Source organism: Pseudophryne corroboree, chromosome 2 (genome assembly GCF_028390025.1).
Source record: "Pseudophryne corroboree isolate aPseCor3 chromosome 2, aPseCor3.hap2, whole genome shotgun sequence".
NCBI lineage: Eukaryota > Metazoa > Chordata > Amphibia > Anura > Myobatrachidae > Pseudophryne > Pseudophryne corroboree.
The window spans coordinates 507803857-507824350 of record NC_086445.1 but is presented as its reverse complement, the minus strand read 5'-3'; positions in this window follow the sequence as shown (position 1 = coordinate 507824350).

The window sequence follows — 20494 nt, the reverse complement described above, 5'->3', positions numbered from 1 at the left end:
ATTTTGGCCTTCTCCTCTTCCATAGGAGAACATTTGTGGCACCTCCCGTTACTTCCGGGTTTGCGTGCGTTCCATTAACCGCATTTGGAACGCATTGTATTTCACACCCCTTTTCCGGATATACATGTTCCCCCCGCCAGGTGGAACGCATGCCCTGTCTTTGTGTCTCTAATTATTGAGGATAAGAATTATCCCGATACCCCGGACGCGAATACAGGAGAAAACCCGGAGAACGACTGTTTGGGACACCCCTAAGGAGAATTACACTCCACAGTGGACGCGACCGAGGACATTTATTTATTCTAGAATCAACTCGGAGAATTAGAAATCAAGACACAGAAAGAAAAGGTTTCACATGTTGTAACAACACCACGTAACTGATTTATTCCATATACTTTGAAAATTATCTTTCAGATATTGTGCACACCCAACTTCATCCTTACAAGTAGTATATCTTGACGAGCGCAGACGTGATCTCTCAATTTCTTGTGTGTATTCATGTCCTAGGGAGTTGAGTGACTCCCTGTAGATATCACCACTGCGGCTCTCCAGGGCGCGGCAGTCCTTCAAATAGCCTTCTCGACTTAGTTATCCACTCATCCAGAAGGACCACTGCTGCCCTATAGTACCATCATGTTCTCCCACAGAAATGTGAGGAAAGATAAATTTGATCACATATTTAATAACAAACATGATTCTGTTGAACTAGCAGATGAAGATTTAGAGAATGTGATGTCTAAGTTAGAAAAAGCATTAATTAAAGAGGGAAAGATATGGTGGGAGGTAGTAGCATTGGAGAGATATCTAGCCGAGGAAATTATACCCAGAGGGCTGAGAATAGATAAACTACCCACCTTTACCAACAAATCCCCTGCCTTTGAAGAAGAATGGATCCGTATCATTGACTCTTGTTCTATGTCCCTAATGAGACTCATAGTCCGAGAGAGAAGTAAGGACCTGAAAGATTTAGAAACAGAAATAGAGACACTCAGAGGAACTATAGAACCAATGACGGATCTACCAGATTTCAAAGAGATGGAACAAGACATCGTTGATAAAATTGCCACCAATGAGAAAGAACTTATGGAAAAGAAAAAGAAAAAATACATCAGGGATATGAACGATTTTAAGGATGGAGTACAACACCAACAAACTAAAAAAGAGAAGAACTTCTTCAAGAATAAGCCAACCCACAACAAAGTCAGATTTGAAAGAAATGAAGACTGGCGAACCCCCGAATGGAGACAAAATTGGAAGCAGATTGGACACAGAATCAGCCCACGAAGGAACTCCTATAGCAGAACATGGATACCGAGACAAAGAGTCCGGTCTCCCAACGAACTACGCACCCACTCAAGAAGGAGAAATTCACGGGAAGAACTGTACCTCCAGGATAGATATAACCCAAGACACCTCCACAATCGAACCATCGAGGATAGGAATCAACGTGAAGGCAGACCTTTGGAATATACCAGAAGACGTGACACCCCAGAAACCAGGAGAAGACCACCCAATAGATCCTACTCTTACAGGAGAAACGAAGACAACGACGAAGTTTTTTAGAGGGAAGCAACCAGCTATACATCTACCAGCAACCAGAAAAAATATGACATCAAAGAATTCATTACGTGTGACAGCAAAAATGTCGTATATTTAGTACAATGTAAATGCAACAAACAATACGTAGGAAGAACGACCAGAAAATTGAAGGAAAGAATGAGTGAGCACCTCAGGAATATAAAGAAGGGTCTTCCCACTCATGGAATCTCGGCCCACTTCAAGGAGGAACATGACTGTAAACCATCAGAGATAACATTATTTTGTGGCATTCAGGCAGTGGCAGGAAACTGGAGAAAGGGAAATACTGAAGAAAGACTTGCCCAAACCGAAATGCGGAGCATTTTCAACCTAGGTACCCTGAAACCTAAAGGCCTCAACCTGGAATTCGAAACTAAATGGTTTCTTTAAGTACCCTGGACTATCCACGAACCATCTGATCCAGTCCCACACCTTCCACAAGCCACATTATTAGGGTACTCACTTCACTCTCGGACAGAGTCAAGGCTTTAAATTTATGATACTATAACCCTATGGCCACCTTTTCCTTCACCCGTCCCCACCATCATCCCTTTTTGGGACTGCGCTCATCCATCCATTTCCGAATTTCTGTTCTACAAATTATATTTTCATTTAAGGAGACATATTTTCATTAGATTATTTCGCATAATAATCTTGTTTTATCTTGTCTTAAAACTAATAATCTTGTTTTAAAATAGTTTTTAACATAATCAGCACTCGCATCATCTAGTTATTGCCTCTTAAATATAGCCTTTTATCAGAATTCCTCTACTATGGCAACTTAATCTATTTTGGCCTTCTCCTCTTCCATAGGAGAACATTTGTGGCACCTCCCGTTACTTCCGGGTTTGCGTGCGTTCCATTAACCGCATTTGGAACGCATTGTATTTCACACCCCTTTTCCGGATATACATGTTCCCCCCGCCAGGTGGAACGCATGCCCGCTACTTCCGGTACATGCGTTCCGCCTCCTTCTTGCACAGAAAACACATAGACGCGGGCAAATCGTCACCGGAAGTGACGTCTCTTTCAGGTGGAACGCATGAACGGCACTTCCGGCACATGCGTTCCACCGCCGCAATTAAGAGGACACTATACCCAGCTGCTGGGAACACTCCCAACAATACCGAGCGGCTCACTACAAACTCCTCCTCGATACCTTCACATAACCCATCACAAACGATACTGTTACTGTAACCCGATCAACCTTTTAAGTAAACACACCATTTTCCAGAACACCGGCCATGACGTCACTTCCGGAACCACATGCGTTCCAAATACCGGAAGTGACGCGACGATGTCCTCTAAACCTATTTCTCTCTGCACTGTTATCATTTTTACGATGTTGATAGCAATTTTTTATTATTTAAGTATTTCTTCATCCTGTTTTATTAGAATTTATTGTATTTTAATGCACAATATGATGTATTTGAATATTTTGTAACCACACCCCCACCACATGACTTCCTGTTAGGGGGTATAAATAATGGTACCAGTGCCCTCACTACACACCTTGAAAAAGACTTCTTCAGTCGAAACGCGTTGGTGTGAGGGCCAGGACCACCAGGGACTGATTTGGGACGGTACTTACTAAGGTGAGAATAATCCGGACATTAACATCTTTTCACCCGTGTATACCCCCCTCTCTTACCTGGAGTCCATTGGCAGTTCTTATGTTGTTTTAAAAAAAGTTTTTGTACAATAAATATTTTACGTGTCACTCTATGACACCATGCTTCGCTTCTCTTCATGTACCATACGAGAGGAACGGACATTAGAATAAGGAGCACCTAGAATCTGTGGGACCATCTTAAAGATACCTTTACACACAAGTTCTTCCCTTGTGCAGTGTGAGTCGGGTACGCCCATTCTTTTCCTTCTCTACACCTAACTTACATGAGTGTGACCGTGTACGACAACATATCAAGCGAAAGATACCTTTGTGTGTTTTCCACACCCCTTTATGGATGTGAGTACGGTACGCACTCCCCTACTGTAAATCGTGAATTTAGAGGAGTGAATTGCCTTTCAGCATTTATACACTCCACCTTAAATAACATACTACACTATCAATTGTTCCTTTTCCACTCCCGAGGACAAGAACCATAAGGGATCCTGTCTGGAGAAGGAGGAGAAAACCATCGGAACATTAAAGATACCTTTACGCGAGGGAGACATCACGTTTTCACGTGAGTACTGGTACGCATTCAGCAGTCACCATCTTGTTAAAGATTTCATTTAAAGACATTTCCACCATTCTTTACACGTCTACTACACTATCAGCGGCTTTTCTTCCCTGTCTTTGTGTCTCTAATTATTGAGGATAAGAATTATCCCGATACCCCGGACGCGAATACAGGAGAAAACCCGGAGAACGACTGTTTGGGACACCCCTAAGGAGAATTACACTCCACAGTGGACGCGACTGAGGACATTTATTTATTCTAGAATCAACTCGGAGAATTAGAAATCAAGACACAGAAAGAAAAGGTTTCACATGTTGTAACAACACCACGTAACTGATTTATTCCATATACTTTGAAAATTATCTTTCAGATATTGTGCACACCCAACTTCATCCTTACAAGTAGTATATCTTGACGAGCGCAGACGTGATCTCTCAATTTCTTGTGTGTATTCATGTCCTAGGGAGTTGAGTGACTCCCTGTAGATATCACCACTGCGGCTCTCCAGGGCGCGGCAGTCCTTCAAATAGCCTTCTCGACTTAGCATTGAATCCTGTCCTGAAGTTTCAGGACCTTCTCCTGAGACAAGAACAACCGCTGGTTGTGAGTGTCCAACAACGCCCCCACGTGCACCATGGTCTGAGCAGGGACCAGGGAAGATTTCTTCCAGTTGATGAGCCACCCGTGGGCTTGCAGAAACTGGAGCGTCAGATACAGATGGCGTAGAAACATTTCTGGGGAATTCGCCAGGATCAACAAGTCGTCCAGATACGGGAGGATCCTGACCCCTTGACGGCGGAGTACAGCCGTCATTACCGCCATGACCTTCGTGAAGACTTGCGGGGCCATGGTCAAACCAAAAGGTAAAGCCCGAAATTGGTAATGGAGGTTGCCAGCAGCAAACCTCAGGTACTGCTGATGCAACATTGCAATAGGAATATGCAGGTAAGCAGCCTGTATGTCCAGGGAGACCATATAATCCCCAGCTTCCAAGGCCAGAACAATACAGCGAAGAGTTTCCATACGAAACTTGGGGACCCTCACATATTTGTTCAAGGACTTGAGGTTGAGAATGGACGAGAGGACCCATTCGGTTTCGGGACTAGGAACAGCGGTGAATAGAACCCCCTTGCCTCTCTGAACCAGAGGCACCTGTACTACCACTCCTGTGTCCATGAGGGACTGTAGCACCGAATGAAGAGTTTTTTTCCTTCACCTGATCCGAAGAAATGTCTGTCAGGCAAAATTGATGAGGGGGACGATTCTTGAAGGATACGGCATAACCTCGAGTGACGACTTCCCGTACCCAGGCATCGGAAGTGGTCTTCAACCATTCCTGAGTAAACCCTATAAGTCGGCCCCCCACCCTGGGATCCCCCAGAGGGAGGCCCACCCCGTCATGCAGCAGGCTTGTCAGGTTTGGAAGCAGGCTGACGGGCAGCCCAGGCACGTTTAGGTTTGGGCTTAATGGGTTTGGAAGTGCGAGCCTGTTTCGGGTACGCCTGACCTTTTTTACCTGAAGGACGAAAGGAGCGAAAGGAAGTACTCTTAGCCTTCGGCACCGAAGGAGCAGTACTAGGCAGACACGCTGTTTTAGCAGAAGCTAAGTCAGCCACTATCTTGTTGAGGTCCTCTCCAAAAAGAATGTCTCCCTTAAAAGGGAGCACCTCCAGGGTTTTCTTAGAATCCAGATCTAGAGACCAGGACCGTAACCATAAAATCCGGTGAGCCAAAATAGACGTAGTAGAAGCCTTGGCCACCAGAATACCGGCATCAGAAGCCGTCTCTTTAATGTAATGAGAGGCAGTGACAATATACGAGAGACATTGTATAGCATTATCAGAAAAGTTGGAAGGCAGCTCCGCTTCCACCTCCTGAGCCCACGCTTCAATAGCCTCTGCACCCCATGTCGCTGCAATAGTGGGTCGATGCACAGCACCTGCTAGGGTGTAAATCGCTTTTAAACAACCCTCCACACGCTTATCTGTCTACTGTAAGTACCCGGCAACCAGGACACGGGAGTTTACAGCGCCACTGGGGGAGGTGATGGAGCTGCAGCAGGAGATGTCTGACTGACATCTAACACAGACAGTGTCTCTGCTGCAGCCCTTGAAGTCTTCAATATTCACCTATAAAAGCTCTTTTAAGGGCTACCTGAGCAGCCCTGCCTGTAGTATGCCTGCACTGCATGGCACCAACTACAAAACTGAGCTCCTGTGCATGGAGGCGGGGTTATAGAGGAGGCGGCGCTATGCATTCTGGGAACAGTCAAAGCTTTTAGCCTATTGGTGCCTCAGATCAAGATCCTACTCTACACCCCAATGTTATTCCCTGTGGAACCCAGTGTACCCTGCAGCAGAAAATAGGGTCAGCAAAGGAGTGAGAAAACTCCTTAGAAGCAAAGGGGTTAAAATATTGGGCCTAATTCAGACCTGATTGTAGCAGCAAATTTGTTATTCAGTTCCTGATTTAACGTCACAAACACACCATGCGTTCACACAGCCACGCCTGCGTTTTTTCTGGCACGCCTGCGTTTTTCCGAACACACCCTGAAAACGGTGAGTTGACACCCAGAAACGCCCACTTCATGTCAATCACTCTGCGGCAGCCAGTGCGACTAAAAAGTATCGCTAGACCCTGTGTGAAACTACATCGTTCGTTGTAATAGTACGTCGCTCGTGCGCATTGCGCTGCATACGCATGCGCAGAAGTGCAGTTTTTTGGCCTCATCACTGCACAGCGAACGAATGCAGCTAGTGATCAACTCGGAATGACCATCCATGTGCAGTGCAGGGAGGGCAGATATAACATGTACAGAGAGAGTTAGATTTGGGTGGGGTGTGTTCAAACTGAAATCTAAATTATTTATTAACAGTTTCTTATATAGCGCAGCATATTCCGTTGCGCTTTACAATTAGAACAACAGTAATAGAACAAAACTGGGTAATAACAGACAGACATAGAGGTAGGAAGGCCCTGCTCGCAAGCTTACATTCTATAGGGAATTGCAGTGTAAAAATAAAGCAGACAGTATTTATCCTGCACAGAAACAATATAACCCACCCAAATATAACTCTCTCTGCACGTTATAACTGCCTCACCTGCAGTGCATATGGGGGGTCATTCCGAGTTGATCGTAGCCCTGCAAAATTTTGCAGGGCTACGATCATGTCCATAGACATGCGGTGGTACACCCAGCAAAGGGCTATCCCGCCCCGCAGTGCCGGCCCTCCCGCAGAAGTGCAAAAGCATCACACAGCGGCAATGCTTTTGCACTTTAGGAGTAGCTCCCGGCCAGCGCAGCTTTAGCTAAAGCTGCGCTGGCCGGGAGCTACTTGACGCTCCACGGCCCGCATCGGCTGTGTGTGACGTCACGCAGCCGTTGTGGCCCGCCCCCCGCACGGTCCGGCCACACCTGCGTTGGCCGGACCGCGCCCACGAAACGGTGGGCAAACGCTGCCGTTCCGCTCCCCCCCCCCCCAGCGACGGCCTCTGCCTGTCAATCAGGCAGAGGCGATCGTAGCGCAGCGACGGAATTCGGCCGTCAAGCATGCGCCGGCATGCGCAGTAGTGACCCAATCGCGCCGCTGCAATAAACAGAATGACCCCCAAGGTTTTGCCCATCTGCTAACAAATTTGCTGCTACGATCAGGTCTGAATTAGGCCCATTGTCTCTTAGCAAGGTGATATTGCTCTATATGAACAAGCTAAGTTCTAAACATAAGTCAGTGTTTGCATGTAGGGTTGGTCAAGGAAGGCATAATACCACTGATGGCAAACCATCGATGGGCACTCCTACTCTGGGTGGTAGGCCAATTAGGGAAGTGGGCAGAACTCAATGGGTAGTGGATGACACCTAACCAGTTGACCAATCAAACAAAGGGGATGGGACAGAGTGACACCAGGTGTGGAGCTAAGCTCTGTTCTCCTGTGCCTGAAGGAAAAAACAATTGCCACCTTCTCAGCCATCGATGAAGAGAGCCAACGGATCGCCACTATTGATGGCAAAACCACCGACATCAGTGGCAAATAATTTCCTGCCAATGCCATCCTACTTGCACGTTCCATCCTAGCAATAGAAATGTATTGATATCATATTCTAAATGTTGGCTATATTGTGTTTTTTAAGTAACACACATTTGGTTACTGTTCGGGTTTTTCCGGTTCCCTCCAGTCCTCCTGTTGTGACTCCAGTCTGTTTGTGGCACTAGCTTTACCCCTGCAGTGAGCATAGGTCAGGTATGATTGACAGCTTCTTCAGGAGGAGGAAAGCAAAGAAAATAATCTTCCAGCTTCCTCCAGTCAAGTGACCATTCGCGTTGTGTTTAGCTCCACCCCTGCCTGCAGTGAACATGGGATTCTGACAGCAATGTGCAGCGGGCAGTTGCCAGTGGCCGTAGACTGTTAGTTTAGCAACAGTAATCAGACCAGACACAAGAGAGTCTGAGAGACACATTTGCTGTTTTGATTTTCACTATCTTCTGTTCTATTTTTAATCTTGAAAAATGTAGAGATGAGCGGGTTCGGTTCCTCGGAATCCGAACCCGCCCGAACTTCATGGTTTTTTTCACGGGTCCGAGCGACTCGGATCTTCCCGCCTTGCTCGGTTAACCCGAGCGCGCCCGAACGTCATCATGACGCTGTCGGATTCTCGCGAGACTCGGATTCTATATAAGGAGCCGCGCGTCGCCGCCATTTTCACACTTGCATTGAGATTGATAGGGAGAGGACGTGGCTGGCGTCCTCTCCATTTAGATTAGAAGAGAGAGAGTGAGATTGATTTGAGACAGAGACACTTGATTTACTGGAGCTTAGGAGTACTGTAGAGAGTGCAGAGTTTAGTAGTGACTGACCACAGTGACCACCAGACAGTGCAGTTTTATTTAATATAATCCGTTCTCTGCCTGAAAAAAACGATACACAGTGACTCAGTCACATACCATATCTGTGTGCACTGCTCAGCCCAGTGTGCTGCATCATCTATGTATATATCTGACTGTGCTCACACAGCTTATAATTGTGGGGGAGACTGGGGAGCAGTGCCAGTTATAGGTTATAGCAGGAGCCAGGAGTACATATTATTAAAATTAAACAGTGCACACTTTTGCTGCAGGAGTGCCACTGCCAGTGTGACTGACCAGTGACCTGACCACACTGACCACCAGTATAGTTAGTAGTATACTATATTGTGATTGCCTGAAAAAGTTAAACACTCGTCGTGTGACTTGTGTGGTGTTTTTTTTTTAATTCTATAAAAAACTCATTCTGCTGACAGACAGTGTCCAGCAGGTCCGTCATTATATAATATATACCTGTCCGGCTGCAGTAGTGATATATATATATTTTTTATATCATTATTTATCATCCAGTCGCAGCAGACACAGTACGGTAGTTCACGGCTGTAGCTACCTCTGTGTCGGCACTCGGCAGTCCATCCATAATTGTATACCACCTACCCGTGGTTTTTTTTTTCTTTCTTCTTTATACATACATACTACATCTCTTTATCAACCAGTCTATATTAGCAGCAGACACAGTACAGTAGTCCACGGCTGTAGCTACCTCTGTGTCGGCACTCGGCAGTCCATCCATAATTGTATACCACCTACCCGTGGTTTTTTTTTCTTTCTTCTTTATACATACATACTACATCTCTTTATCAACCAGTCTATATTAGCAGCAGACACAGTACAGTACGGTAGTCCACGGCTGTAGCTACCTCTGTGTCGGCACTCGGCAGTCCGTCCATAATTGTATACCACCTACCCGTGGTTTTTTTTTCTTTCTTCTTTATACATACATACTACATCTCTTTATCAACCAGTCTATATTAGCAGCAGACACAGTACAGTAGTCCACGGCTGTAGCTACCTCTGTGTCGGCACTCGGCAGTCCATCCATAATTGTATACCACCTACCCGTGGTTTTTTTTTCTTTCTTCTTTATACATACATACTACATCTCTTTATCAACCAGTCTATATTAGCAGCAGACACAGTACAGTACGGTAGTCCACGGCTGTAGCTACCTCTGTGTCGGCACTCGGCAGTCCGTCCATAATTGTATACCACCTACCCGTGGTTTTTTTTTCTTTCTTCTTTATACATACATACTACATCTCTTTATCAACCAGTCTATATTAGCAGCAGACACAGTACAGTAGTCCACGGCTGTAGCTACCTCTGTGTCGGCACTCGGCAGTCCATCCATAATTGTATACCACCTACCCGTGGTTTTTTTTTCTTTCTTCTTTATACATACATACTACATCTCTTTATCAACCAGTCTATATTAGCAGCAGACACAGTACAGTACGGTAGTCCACGGCTGTAGCTACCTCTGTGTCGGCACTCGGCAGTCCGTCCATAATTGTATACCACCTACCCGTGTTTTTTTTCTTTCTTCTTTATACATACATACTACATCTCTTTATCAACCAGTCTATATTAGCAGCAGACACAGTACAGTAGTCCACGGCTGTAGCTACCTCTGTGTCGGCACTCGGCAGTCCATCCATAATTGTATACCACCTACCCGTGGTTTTTTTTTCTTTCTTCTTTATACATACTACATCTCATTATCAACCAGTCTATATTAGCAGCAGACACAGTACGGTAGTCCACGGCTGTAGCTACCTCTGTGTCGGCACTCGGCAGTCCGTCCATAATTGTATACCACCTACCCGTGGTTTTTTTTTCTTTCTTCTTTATACATACTACATCTCATTATCAACCAGTCTATATTAGCAGCAGACACAGTACGGTAGTCCACGGCTGTAGCTACCTCTGTGTCGGCACTCGGCAGTCCATCCATAATTGTATACCACCTACCCGTGGTTTTTTTTTCTTTCTTCTTTATACATACTACATCTCATTATCATCCAGTCTATATTAGCAGCAGACACAGTACAGTACGGTAGTCCACGGCTGTAGCTACCTCTGTGTCGGCACTCGGCAGTCCGTCCATAATTGTATACCACCTACCCGTGGTTTTTTTTTTCTTTCTTCTTTATACATACTACATCTCATTATCAACCAGTCTATATTAGCAGCAGACACAGTACGGTAGTCCACGGCTGTAGCTACCTCTGTGTCGGCACTCGGCAGTCCATCCATAATTGTATACCACCTACCCGTGGTTTTTTTTTCTTTCTTCTTTATACATACATACTACATCTCTTTATCAACCAGTCTATATTAGCAGCAGACACAGTACAGTAGTCCACGGCTGTAGCTACCTCTGTGTCGGCACTCGGCAGTCCATCCATAATTGTATACCACCTACCCGTGGTTTTTTTTTCTTTCTTCTTTATACATACATACTACATCTCTTTATCAACCAGTCTATATTAGCAGCAGACACAGTACAGTAGTCCACGGCTGTAGCTACCTCTGTGTCGGCACTCGGCAGTCCATCCATAATTGTATACCACCTACCCGTGTTTTTTTTTCTTTCTTCTTTATACATACATACTACATCTCATTATCATCCAGTCTATATTAGCAGCAGACACAGTACAGTACAATAGTCCACGGCTGTAGCTACCTCTGTGTCGGCACTCGGCAGTCCATCCATAATTGTATACTAGTATCCATCCATCTCCATTGTTTACCTGAGGTGCCTTTTAGTTGTGCCTATTAAAATACGGAGAACAAAAATGTTGAGGTTCCAAAATTAGGGAAAGATCAAGATCCACTTCCACCTCGTGCTGAAGCTGCTGCCACTAGTCATGGCCGAGACGATGAAATGCCAGCAACGTCGTTTGCCAAGGCCGATGCCCAATGTCATAGTACAGAGCATGTCAAATCCAAAACACCAAATATCAGTAAAAAAAGGACTCCAAAACCTAAAATAAAATTGTCGGAGGAGAAGCGTAAACTTGCCAATATGCCATTTACCACACGGAGTGGCAAGGAACGGCTGAGGCCCTGGCCTATGTTCATGGCTAGTGGTTCAGCTTCACATGAGGATGGAAGCACTCAGCCTCTCGCTAGAAAACTGAAAAGACTCAAGCTGGCAAAAGCACCGCAAAGAACTGTGCGTTCTTCGAAATCCCAAATCCACAAGGAGAGTCCAATTGTGTCGGTTGCGATGCCTGACCTTCCCAACACTGGACGTGAAGAGCATGCGCCTTCCACCATTTGCACGCCCCCTGCAAGTGCTGGAAGGAGCACCCACAGTCCAGTTCCTGATAGTCAGATTGAAGATGTCAGTGTTGAAGTACACCAGGATGAGGAGGATATGGGTGTTGCTGGCGCTGGGGAGGAAATTGACCAGGAGGATTCTGATGGTGAGGTGGTTTGTTTAAGTCAGGCACCCGGGGAGACACCTGTTGTCCGTGGGAGGAATATGGCCGTTGACATGCCTGGTGAAAATACCAAAAAAATCAGCTCTTCGGTGTGGAAGTATTTCACCAGAAATGCGGACAACATTTGTCAAGCCGTGTGTTCCCTTTGTCAAGCTGTAATAAGTAGGGGTAAGGACGTTAACCACCTCGGAACATCCTCCCTTATACGTCACCTGCAGCGCATTCATAATAAGTCAGTGACAAGTTCAAAAACTTTGGGCGACAGCGGAAGCAGTCCACTGACCAGTAAATCCCTTCCTCTTGTAACCAAGCTCACGCAAACCACCCCACCAACTCCCTCAGTGTCAATTTCCTCCTTCCCCAGGAATGCCAATAGTCCTGCAGGCCATGTCACTGGCAATTCTGACGAGTCCTCTCCTGCCTGGGATTCCTCCGATGCATCCTTGCGTGTAACGCCTACTGCTGCTGGCGCTGCTGTTGTTGCTGCTGGGAGTCGATGGTCATCCCAGAGGGGAAGTCGTAAGCCCACTTGTACTACTTCCAGTAAGCAATTGACTGTCCAACAGTCCTTTGCGAGGAAGATGAAATATCACAGCAGTCATCCTGCTGCAAAGCGGATAACTGAGGCCTTGACAACTATGTTGGTGTTAGACGTGCGTCCGGTATCCGCCGTTAGTTCACAGGGAACTAGACAATTTATTGAGGCAGTGTGCCCCCGTTACCAAATACCATCTAGGTTCCACTTCTGTAGGCAGGCGATACCGAGAATGTACACGGACGTCAGAAAAAGACTCACCAGTGTCCTAAAAAATGCAGTTGTACCCAATGTCCACTTAACCACGGACATGTGGACAAGTGGAGCAGGGCAGGGTCAGGACTATATGACTGTGACAGCCCACTGGGTAGATGTATGGACTCCCGCCGCAAGAACAGCAGCGGCGGCACCAGTAGCAGCATCTCGCAAACGCCAACTCTTTCCTAGGCAGGCTACGCTTTGTATCACCGCTTTCCAGAATACGCACACAGCTAAAAACCTCTTACGGCAACTGAGGAAGATCATCGCAGAATGGCTTACCCCAATTGGACTCTCCTGTGGATTTGTGGCATCGGACAACGCCAGCAATATTGTGTGTGCATTAAATATGGGCAAATTCCAGCACGTCCCATGTTTTGCACATACCTTGAATTTGGTGGTGCAGAATTTTTTTAAAAACGACAGGGGCGTGCAAGAGATGCTGTCGGTGGCCAGAAGAATTGCGGGACACTTTCGGCGTACAGGCACCACGTACAGAAGACTGGAGCACCACCAAAAACTACTGAACCTGCCCTGCCATCATCTGAAGCAAGAAGTGGTAACGAGGTGGAATTCAACCCTCTATATGCTTCAGAGGTTGGAGGAGCAGCAAAAGGCCATTCAAGCCTATACAATTGAGCACGATATAGGAGGTGGAATGCACCTGTCTCAAGTGCAGTGGAGAATGATTTCAACGTTGTGCAAGGTTCTGATGCCCTTTGAACTTGCCACACGTGAAGTCAGTTCAGACACTGCCAGCCTGAGTCAGGTCATTCCCCTCATCAGGCTTTTGCAGAAGAAGCTGGAGACATTGAAGGAGGAGCTAACACGGAGCGATTCCGCTAGGCATGTGGGACTTGTGGATGGAGCCCTTAATTCGCTTAACAAGGATTCACGGGTGGTCAATCTGTTGAAATCAGAGCACTACATTTTGGCCACCGTGCTCGATCCTAGATTTAAAACCTACCTTGGATCTCTCTTTCCGGCAGACACAAGTCTGCTGGGGTTGAAAGACCTGCTGGTGAGAAAATTGTCAAGTCAAGCGGAACGCGACCTGTCAACATCTCCTCCTTCACATTCTCCCGCAACTGGGGGTGCGAGGAAAAGGCTCAGAATTCCGAGCCCACCCGCTGGCGGTGATGCAGGGCAGTCTGGAGCGACTGCTGATGCTGACATCTGGTCCGGACTGAAGGACCTGACAACGATTACGGACATGTCGTCTACTGTCACTGCATATGATTCTCTCAACATTGAAAGAATGGTGGAGGATTATATGAGTGACCGCATCCAAGTAGGCACGTCACACAGTCCGTACTTATACTGGCAGGAAAAAGAGGCAATTTGGAGGCCCTTGCACAAACTGGCTTTATTCTACCTAAGTTGCCCTCCCACAAGTGTGTACTCCGAAAGAGTGTTTAGTGCCGCCGCTCACCTTGTCAGCAATCGGCGTACGAGGTTACATCCAGAAAATGTGGAGAAGATGATGTTCATTAAAATGAATTATAATCAATTCCTCCGCGGAGACATTGACCAGCAGCAATTGCCTCCACAAAGTACACAGGGAGCTGAGATGGTGGATTCCAGTGGGGACGAATTGATAATCTGTGAGGAGGGGGATGTACACGGTGATATATCGGAGGATGATGATGAGGTGGACATCTTGCCTCTGTAGAGCCAGTTTGTGCAAGGAGAGATTAATTGCTTCTTTTTTGGGGGGGTCCAAACCAACCCGTCATATCAGTCACAGTCGTGTGGCAGACCCTGTCACTGAAATGATGGGTTGGTTAAAGTGTGCATGTCCTGTTTATACAACATAAGGGTGGGTGGGAGGGCCCAAGGACAATTCCATCTTGCACCTCTTTTTTCTTTTATTTTTCTTTGCGTCATGTGCTGTTTGGGGAGGGTTTTTTGGAAGGGCCATCCTGCGTGACACTGCAGTGCCACTCCTAGATGGGCCCGGTGTTTGTGTCGGCCACTAGGGTCGCTTATCTTACTCACACAGTCAGCTACCTCATTGCGCCTCTTTTTTTCTTTGCGTCATGTGCTGTTTGGGGAGGGTTTTTTGGAAGGGCCATCCTGCGTGACACTGCAGTGCCACTCCTAGATGGGCCCGGTGTTTGTGTCGGCCACTAGGGTCGCTTATCTTACTCACACAGTCAGCTACCTCATTGCGCCTCTTTTTTTCTTTGCGTCATGTGCTGTTTGGGGAGGGTTTTTTGGAAGGGCCATCCTGCGTGACACTGCAGTGCCACTCCTAGATGGGCCCGGTGTTTGTGTCGGCCACTAGGGTCGCTTATCTTACTCACACAGTCAGCTACCTCATTGCGCCTCTTTTTTTCTTTGCGTCATGTGCTGTTTGGGGAGGGTTTTTTGGAAGGGACATCCTGCGTGACACTGCAGTGCCACTCCTAGATGGGCCCAGTGTTTGTGTCGGCCACTAGGGTCGCTTATCTTACTCACACAGCTACCTCATTGCGCCTCTTTTTTTCTTTGCGTCATGTGCTGTTTGGGGAGGGTTTTTTGGAAGGGACATCCTGCGTGACACTGCAGTGCCACTCCTAGATGGGCCCGGTGTTTGTGTCGGCCACTAGGGTCGCTTATCTTACTCACACAGCGACCTCGGTGCAAATTTTAGGACTAAAAATAATATTGTGAGGTGTGAGGTATTCAGAATAGACTGAAAATGAGTGTAAATTATGGTTTTTGAGGTTAATAATACTTTGGGATCAAAATGACCCCCAAATTCTATGATTTAAGCTGTTTTTTAGGGTTTTTTGAAAAAAACACCCGAATCCAAAACACACCCGAATCCGACAAAAAAAAATTCGGTGAGGTTTTGCCAAAACGCGGTCGAACCCAAAACACGGCCGCGGAACCGAACCCAAAACCAAAACACAAAACCCGAAAAATTTCCGGCGCTCATCTCTAGAAAAATGTTGCAGGTTCAGTCTCAGGGCCTAATTCAGGAGGTAATTCAGACTGGATGGCTGCAGCAATCACAGTCTGGATCCCTTAGTGGAGTGCGCACGTGCACCTCGGGAGGCCCAGTAAGATGCTAACAGCATCTCAGGGCTGCGATTGCCTCTGCCTGATTGACAGGCAGAGGTGGTCGCGGGGCGTGCCAACAGCGTTACAACGCCGTTGGCGGGATGTGGTCCGGACAACACAGGCGTGTCCGGACCGTTGCAGGGTCGGGCTGCAGCGGCTGCATGATGTCACACGCAGCCGCTGCGACCAGGGACACGACAAGTAGCTGCGCAGGCAGGGAGTTACTCGCCGGGTGCAAAAGCATCGCTGCTAAGCGATGCTTTTGCACCATTGTGTGGAGGGGGTGCTAGGCCTGACATGCGGTGCGGACTAGCCCTATGCTGGGCGTCCCCCCGCATGTCAGAGAAATTGATCTACGATCAGATCTGAATCACCCCCATAGACCTGATCGCTGTGCTGCAAATTACACTGTCCTGCGATCAGATAGTCGCCGCCCAGGGGGAGTGACAATTTGCCCCATGCAAGTGTGCGATTGCATGTGTATGCTGTGCGAAAATTCCCCTCAGTCAGCGGACAGCTGCAAAACCATTCCCATCACACTCACCAAATCAAATGTTTTTCCCATTCTGTGCAGTGTGTGCAGTGTGTGTGTAGCTCAATACTTACTCCTCCAGTGCGAAGAAATCAGGCTGATCGGGGCCGGAGCTGACGTCACACACCCTCCCTGAAAACGCTTGGGAATGCCTGCGTTTTTCCTGACACTCCCAGAAAACAACAAGAACAAGGAACGACCGGGCACTGGTCAAAAATAAGATTTTACTTACCGATAAATCTATTTCTCATAGTCCGTAGTGGATGCTGGGGACTCCGTCAGGACCATGGGGATTAGCGGCTCCGCAGGAGACAGGGCACAAAAAGTAAGCTTTTAGGATCACATGGTGTGTACTGGCTCCTCCCCCCATGACCCTCCTCCAAGCCTCAGTTAGGTACTGTGCCCGGACGAGCGTACACAATAAGGAAGGATCTTGAATCCCGGGTAAGACTCATACCAGCCACACCAATCACACCGTACAACCTGTGATTTGAACCCAGTTAACAGTATGATAACAACGAAGGAGCCTCTGAAAAGATGGCCCACAACAATAATAACCCGATTTTTGTAACAATAATTATGTACAAGTAATGCAGACAATCCGCACTTGGGATGGGCGCCCAGCATCCACTACGGACTATGAGAAATAGATTTATCGGTAAGTAAAATCTTATTTTCTCTAACGTCCTAGTGGATGCTGGGGACTCCGTCAGGACCATGGGGATTATACCAAAGCTCCCAAACGGGCGGGAGAGTGCGGATGACTCTGCAGCACCGAATGAGAGAACTCCAGGTCCTCCTCAGCCAGGGTATCAAATTTGTAGAATTTTACAAAGTGTTCCCGCCTGACCACGTAGCTGCTCGGCAAAGTTGTAGAGCCGAGACCCCTCGGGCAGCCGCCCAAGATGAGCCCACCTTCCTTGTGGAATGGGCATTTACAGATTTTGGCTGTGGCAGGCCTGCCACAGAATGTGCAAGTTGAATTGTACTACAAATCCAACGAGCAATAGTCTGCTTAGAAGCAGGAGCACCCAGCTTTTTGGGTGCATACAATATAAACAGCAAGTCAGACTTTCTGACTCCAGCCGTCCTGGAATAATATATATATATATATATATATATATATTTTCAGGGCCCTGACAACGTCTAGCAACTTGGAGTCCTCCAAGTCCCTAGTAGCCGCAGGCACCACAATAGGTTGTTTCAGGTGAAACGCTGACACCACCTTAGGAAGAAACTGGGGACGAGTCCCAGTTCTGCCCCGTCCGAATGGAAAATCAAATATGGGCTTTTGTAAGACAAAGCCGCCAATTCTGACAATCGCCTGGCCGAGGCCAGGGCCAACAGCATGGTCACTTTCCATGTGAGATATTTCAAATCCACAGATTTGAGCGGTTCAAACCAATATGATTTGAGGAATCCCAACACTACTTTGAGATCCCACGGTGCCACTGGAGGCACAAAAGGGGCTGTATATGCAATACTCCCTTGACAAATGTCTGGACTTCAGGAACTGAAGCCAATTCTTTCTGGAAGAAAATCTACAGGGCCGAAACTTGAACCTTAATAGACCCCAATTTGAGGCTCATAGACACTCCTGTTTTCAGGAAGTGCAGAAATCGACCTAGTTGAAATTTCTTCGTGGGGCCTTCCTGGCCTCACCCACGCAACATATTTTCACCACATGTGGTGATAACGTTGTGCGGTCACCTCCTTCCTGGCTTTGACCAGGGTAGGTATGACCTCTTCCGGAATGCCTTTTCCCCTAGAATCCGGCGTTCAACCGCCATGCCGTCAAACGCAGCCGCGGTAAGTCTTGGAACAGACATGGTACTTGCTGAAGCAAGTCCCTTCTTAGCTCCTGAGGCCATTAGTCCTCTATGAGCATCTCTTGAAGTTCCGGGTACCAAGTCCCTCTTGGCCAATCCGGAGCCACGAGTATAGTTCTTACTCCTCTACGTCTTATAATTCTCAATACCTTGGTTATGAGAAGCAGAGGAGGGAACACATACACCGACTGTTACACCCACGGTGTTACCAGGACATCCACAGCTATCGCCTGAAGGTCTCGTGACCTGGCGCAATACCTGTCCCGTTTTTTGTTCGGGCGGGACGCCATCATGTCCACCTTTGGTCTTTCCCAACGGTTCACAATCATGCGGAAAACTTCCCTATGAAGTTCCCACTCTCCCGGGTGGAGGTCGTGCCTGCTGAGGAAGTCTGCTTCCCAGTCGTCCACTCCCGGAATGAACACTGCTGACAGTGCTATCACATGATTTTCCGCCTAGCGAAAAATCCTTGCAGTTTTGCCACTGCCCTCCTGCTTCTTGTGCCGCCCTTTCTGTTTACGTGGGCGACTGCCGTGATGTTATCCCACTGGATCAATACCGGCTGACCTTGAAGCAGAGGTCTTGCTAAGTTTAGAGCATTATAAATTTGCTCTTAGCTCCAGTATATTTATGTGGAGAGAATTCTCCAGACTTGATCACACTCCCTGGAAATTTTTTCCCTGTGTGACTGCTCCCCAGCCTCTCAGGCTGGCCTCCGTGGTCACCAGCATCCAATCCTGAATGCCGAATCTACGGCCCTCTAGAAGATGAGCACTCTGTAATCACCACAGGAGAGACACCCTTGTCCTTGGATATAGGGTTATCCGCTGATGCATCTGAAGATGCGATCCGGACCATTTGTCCAGCAGATCCCACTGAAGAGTTCTTGCGTGAAATCTGCCGAATGGAATCGCTTCGTAATAAGCCACCATTTTTACCAGGACTCTTGTGCAATGATGCACTGACACTTTTCCTGGTTTTAGGAGGATCCCGATTAGCTCGGATAACTCCCTGGCTTTCTCCTCTGGGAGAAACACCTTTTTCTGGACTGTGTCCAGAATCATCCCTAGGACCAGCAGACGTGTCGTCGGAACAACTGCGGTTTTGGAATATTTAGAATCCACCCGTGTTGTCGTAGAACTACTTGAGATAGTGCTACTCCGACCTCCAACTGTTCTCTGGACCTTGTTCTTATCAGGAGGTCGTCCATTTTCTTTGAAGACGAATCCTCATTTCGGTCATTACCTTGGTAAGGACCCGGGGTGCCTTGGACAATCCAACGGCATCGTCTGAAACTGATAGTGACAGTTTTGTACCACGAACCTGAGATACCCTTGGTGAGAAAGGCAAATTTTGGGACATGGAGGTAAGCATCCCTGATGTCCCGGGACACCATATAGTCCCCTTCTTCCCGGTTCGCTATCACTGCTCTGAGTGACTCCATCTGGATTTGAACCTTTGTAAGTGTTCAAATATTTCAGATTTAGAATAGGTCTCACCTAGCCTTCTGGCTTCAGTACCACAATATAGTGTGGAATAATACCCCTTTCCCTGTTGTAGGAGGGGTAATTTTATTATCACCTGCTGGGAATACAGCTTGTGAATTGTTTTCAATACTGCCTCCCTGTCGGAGGGAGACATTGGTACAGCAGACTACAGGAACCTGCGAGGGGGAAACGTCTCGACATTCCAATCTGTACCCCTTGGATACTACTTGTAGGATCCAGGGGTCCTGTACGGTCCTAGCGTCATGCTGAGAACTTGGTAGAAGCGGTGGAGGGCTTCTGTTCCTGGGAATGGGCTGCCTGCTGCAGTCTTCTTCCCTTTCCTCTATCCCTGGGCAGATATGACTCTTATAGGGACGAAAGGACTGAGGCTGAAAAGACGGTGTCTTTTTCTGCAGAGATGTGACTTAGGGTAAAAAACGGTGGATTTTCCAGCAGTTGCCGTGGCCACCAGGTCCCATGGACCGACCCCCATATCCCTCTGCGCATCTCGCATATATAGAAATGCATCCTTTAAATGCTCTATAGTCAATAAAATACTGTCCCTGTCAAGGGTATCAATATTTTTAGTCAGGGAATCCGACCAAGCCACCTCAGCTCTGCACATCCAGGCTGAGGCGATCGCTGGTCGCAGTATAACACCAGCATGTGTGTGTATACTTTTTAGGATATTTTCCAGCCTCCTATCAGCTGGCTCCTTAAGTACGGCCCTATC